The sequence below is a fragment of the Tupaia chinensis genome, unplaced genomic scaffold (genome assembly GCF_000334495.1).
Source record: "Tupaia chinensis unplaced genomic scaffold, TupChi_1.0 Scaffold146687_1, whole genome shotgun sequence".
Lineage (NCBI taxonomy): Eukaryota > Metazoa > Chordata > Mammalia > Scandentia > Tupaiidae > Tupaia > Tupaia belangeri.
In genome coordinates, this window is record NW_006206544.1 from 3,509,204 (window position 1) to 3,514,961 (window position 5,758).

Genomic DNA, 5,758 nt, shown 5'->3' on the forward strand with positions numbered 1-5,758 from the left:
GGCAGGTATCTGGGACAGTACCTGCCGCACAGCACAGCCCGGCTAAACATTGCTGAATGAATTTATGACGGATTTGATGAGTTAGTCTTAATTCCCAGCCATAGTAGTTCTGACAGATGGTCATTGGGACTGTTGATGGCTATTTTGTGCTGTCTCTCTATCTCTGGAACTTTCCTATTCTTGAATTTAAGCATAGTTGTGGATTAGCTTTAGCCAATGAAAGGTGAGCAAAACTAATCAGAGTCTTTCTAGGATACAGTATTTAGCAGCCAAGCAGCCCTCACCTCTTTTTGTTTTTTTCCCAGCCACAGTTAGTACCTGTGTTCCAAATAGTCTCCTGTCAGCCTGGATCTCAATTTAGGATGATTGGCAGAACTTCCATGTGACACTTGATGAACATATAGTATGAACCTGAAATAAAAATGAATATCTTAGAGCTGAGATTCAGAGGTTATCTATTAATGTAATATAGTTTAGTGTATCCTGACCAAATAAAACAAATTTAAATGAAGTCTAACTCATAGAGCTGGCAGTAGAGAAGCCAAGGCTTACATCTGTCTGTGCCTTATCTACTATTCCAGAGTAGCGTAGGAGAGAAATAGGTGTATTAGGAGAAAAATAGGTGTATTAGTTTGCTTGGGCTGCAGACCACAAACTGGGTGACAAACAAGAGAAATGTATGGCCTCACGGTTGTTCTGGAGAGCACAAGTCCAAAGTCAAGGTGTTAATGGGGTTGGCTCCTTTTCAGGGCTGTGAGAATCTGTTCTATGGCCATCGCCCAGCTTCTACTTGTTCACTGGCATTTGTTGGTGTTCCTTGGCATGAGGAAGCTTTACTCCAATCTCTGCCTTCATCTCTATAATGCATTGTGTGTGTGTGTGTGTGTGGCCTCACACTATGACCTCATTTTTACTAATGTATATGCAACAACCTTATTTCCAAATAAGGTTCCATTTAGAGGTACTAGGGGTTAGAATTTTAACATGTAAACTTGGGGGAGGGAGCATAATTCAATGCATAATAGAGGAATAAAAATGTTTTCTTGACCCATTACCCTGAATAAAATTATATATATGAAGACTTCAAAACATTTTTTGAAAATACATACAATAAAAATGCTTTGCATCAATTTCAATAGTTTTTGCACCAAAATAAACTTGTACTTTAAATCTTTTTTTTCCACAAAGTTTTTTACACTAAACTATATTACAGGAATTCATAACATCCAAATCTCAGCCTTAAGTACCATAAACACTATACATGAGTTTAGTGTGTGTTTATACATACATTGCATTTGCTTTATATATACTATATATATACACACACGCACACACATGTGTGTGTGTGTGCATGTGTGTATATAATGTGTGTGTTTGTGTATAAAAACAAACTTTAGAATAAATACCTTGAGTTTATGTCAGGATATAAAGAGCATGTAACAATTCTTCGATGACATCTAGATTAACCTGGATGGAGACAGTTTGACTTTATTGTTTTTATTATTCTTACAATGCTCCTAAAAAACTATTGAATTTTAAAAAGCCAACAATAATAAAATAATAAATGGGAGCTGAAAATAGCAATATTATCTTTTTAAAATCCATATTGTTCAAGCAAACAGTATTAGACATTCCATTGATGGTGGCCCAGCTGTTATGTCCATATGTCTTCAGTATTTCAAGATTAGAACCAATATTCAGAGTGAATATAAAGGCATCTGAAATTGTATGGATATAATCCCAGATGCTGTCACCATATGTCTTATAAATTTCCTTTTAAAAATGCCAGGTCCATATAATTTGACTTATTTGGTATAATATACAAGTTGTTCTCCTAAAACACAAGTCACTGAATCACAAATAAAGCAAGTTAAGAGAGCTTGAAATTTTTATAGCATTGAAGTTTCACATTCAATCATTTCAGTTTAGGGTCCCAAAGGTTTAAAATTCATTTATAATGAGACTGTTTTAACATTGAACCATATGTTAAACTCATCTGTAAAAGAGCAAATGTAATTATTTGACATCTACTTGGGCTCTTGTAGATTATGCTTCAACTTGATTTCCAGAAATCTCATGTATTTTTTTTTTTTTTACTTTTAGTAGTAAGAAAACAATATACCCTAATTTAAGATATGCTTAGACACAATAAAGATAATAATGGACCTTTTTTAATGATGAGATGAATTTAAAGCACATTTGAATTACGCTGGGCCAGCTGAAATTCAAAGTACAAGCGAGTCAGAGTAACGACAGTGGAACATCTGTCACAAAGCCCAAGCATTTTATTTCATAAAAGAGGAGAGAGTCCATTTCAGTCTAATTCCTTTCATTAGACATATAGTAACACCATGGTTATCTGTGCTCCATTGCCATTCTTTAATTCTTCTGTAGGACATAACTATTGACGAAATTTTAAGGCAGTGAATAACTGTCATGGACTAACTTGTGTTTCCAAACCCAATATTAAATGTTGAAAATTTTCTAAAAATGTAGAAAGACATTCCATATTTCTGTATTTTAAGAGTTAATATAATCAAAATGGCAATCCTACCCAAATTAATCTACATATTTAATGCAATCCCAATCAAAGTGCCAGAGACATTCTTCACAGATCTAGAAAAGACAATCATAAAGTTTATCTGGAATCATAAAAGACTCTGCCTTGCCAAAGCAATTCTGGAATGGGCAGCATCTCACTCCCTGACCCAAAAATATACTACCAAGCTGTGGTAATCAAAGCAGCATGGTACTGGCACAGAAATGGACATGTGGACCAATGGAACAGAATAGAGTCCCCAGAAATAAATTCGCAAACATACAGTCTACTGATTTTTGACAGGGGGTACCAGTCAATCCAGTGGGAAAAGGAAAATCTCTTCAACAAATTGTGCTGGAGAAACTAGATTTCCACTTGCAGAAAGATGATTCTGAACCCCTACCTCTCACCTTTGACAAGAATCAAGTCAAGGTGGATTAAAGATCTAAATCTAAGACCTAGGGGTTAGAATTTCAACATGTAAACTTGGGGGAGGGAGCATAATTCAATGCATAATAGAGGAATAAAAATGTTTTCTTGACCCATTACCCTGAATAAAATTATATATATGAAGACTTCAAAACATTTTTTGAAAATACATACAATAAAAATGCTTTGCATCAATTTCAATAGTTTTTGCACCAAAATAAACTTGTACTTTAAATCTTTTTTTTCCACAAAGTTTTTTACACTAAACTATATTACAGGAATTCATAACATCCAAATCTCAGCCTTAAGTACCATAAACACTATACATGAGTATAGTGTGTGTTTATACATACATTGCATTTGCTTTATATATACTATATATATACACACACGCACACACATGTGTGTGTGTGTGCATGTGTGTATATAATGTGTGTGTTTGTGTATAAAAACAAACTTTAGAATAAATACCTTGAGTTTATGTCAGGATATAAAGAGCATGTAACAATTCTTCGATGACATCTAGATTAACCTGGATGGAGACAGTTTGACTTTATTGTTTTTATTATTCTTACAATGCTCCTAAAAAACTATTGAATTTTAAAAAGCCAACAATAATAAAATAATAAATGGGAGCTGAAAATAGCAATATTATCTTTTTAAAATCCATTTTGTTTCAGCAAACAGTATTAGACATTCCATTGATGGTGGCCCAGCTGTTATGTCCATATGTCTTCAGTATTTCAAGATTAGAACCAATATTCAGAGTGAATATAAAGGCATCTGAAATTGTATGGATATAATCCCAGATGCTGTCACCATATGTCTTATAAATTTCCTTTTAAAAATGCCAGGTCCATATAATTTGACTTATTTGGTATAATATACAAGTTGTTCTCCTAAAACACAAGTCACTGAATCACAAATAAAGCAAGTTAAGAGAGCTTGAAATTTTTATAGCATTGAAGTTTCACATTCAATCGTTTCAGTTTAGGGTCCCAAAGGTTTAAAATTCATTTATAATGAGACTGTTTTAACATTGAACCATATGTTAAACTCATCTGTAAAAGAGCAAATGTAATTATTTGACATCTACTTGGGCTCTTGTAGATTATGCTTCAACTTGATTTCCAGAAATCTCATGTATTTTTTTTTTTTTTACTTTTAGTAGTAAGAAAACAATATACCCTAATTTAAGATATGCTTAGACACAATAAAGATAATAATGGACCTTTTTTAATGCTGAGATGAATTTAAAGCACATTTGAATTACGCTGGGCCAGCTGAAATTCAAAGTACAAGCGAGTCAGAGTAACGACAGTGGAACATCTGTCACAAAGCCCAAGCATTTTATTTCATAAAAGAGGAGAGAGTCCATTTCAGTCTAATTCCTTTCATTAGACATATAGTAACACCATGGTTATCTGTGCTCCATTGCCATTCTTTAATTCTTCTGTAGGACATAACTATTGACGAAATTTTAAGGCAGTGAATAACTGTCATGGACTAACTTGTGTTTCCAAACCCAATATTAAATGTTGAAAATTTTCTAAAAATGTAGAAAGACATTCCATATTTCTGTATTTTAAGAGTTAATATAATCAAAATGGCAATCCTACCCAAATTAATCTACATATTTAATGCAATCCCAATCAAAGTGCCAGAGACATTCTTCACAGATCTAGAAAAGACAATCATAAAGTTTATCTGGAATCATAAAAGACTCTGCCTTGCCAAAGCAATTCTGGAATGGGCAGCATCTCACTCCCTGACCCAAAAATATACTACCAAGCTGTGGTAATCAAAGCAGCATGGTACTGGCACAGAAATGGACATGTGGACCAATGGAACAGAATAGAGTCCCCAGAAATAAATTCGCAAACATACAGTCTACTGATTTTTGACAGGGGGTACCAGTCAATCCAGTGGGAAAAGGAAAATCTCTTCAACAAATTGTGCTGGAGAAACTAGATTTCCACTTGCAGAAAGATGATTCTGAACCCCTACCTCTCACCTTTGACAAGAATCAAGTCAAGGTGGATTAAAGATCTAAATCTAAGACCTCAAACTATAAAACTGCTCCTGGGAAACACTGGGGAAACTCTGGGAGACATTGGAGTAGGAAAAAAACTTCTTAAGTAAGACCCTCAAAGCACAGTCGATAATCCCCAAAATAGACAAGTGGGATTACATCAGACTAAGAAGTTTCTGCATGGCAAAAGATACAGTAATTAGTGTGAATCGACAGCCCTCATAATGGGAAAATATTTTTTGTAAACTATGTGTCAGATAAGGGACTGATAACCAGAACTCACAAGGAACTCAAACAGTTGTTCTGAAATAAGATGATCAATCCTATCAAAAGATGGGAGAAAGAGTTGAAAAAAACACTCTCTAAAGATGACATAAAAATAGTTAAAAGGTGTATGAAAAAAATGCTCAACATTCCTCATTTGTAAGGGAAATGCAGATCAAAACAATGAGATACCACCTAACCCCAGTCAGAATGACTAAGATTAAAAAAAAAAAAATGATAACTTCTGGTGGGAGTGTGGTGAAAGGGGAACACTCTTACATTGCTGGTGGGAATATAAATTGGTCCAGCCACTTGGAGATTCCTCAAAAATCTACTCATAGAACTACTATATGATCCAGCAATCCCACTCCTTGGTATCTACCCAAAGGACAGAATAATATTTAATCAGAAAAGTGCTTGCACATCGATGTTTATTGCAGCACTATTCACAATTGCTAAGTCATGGAACCAACCCAAATGCCCATGAACAGATG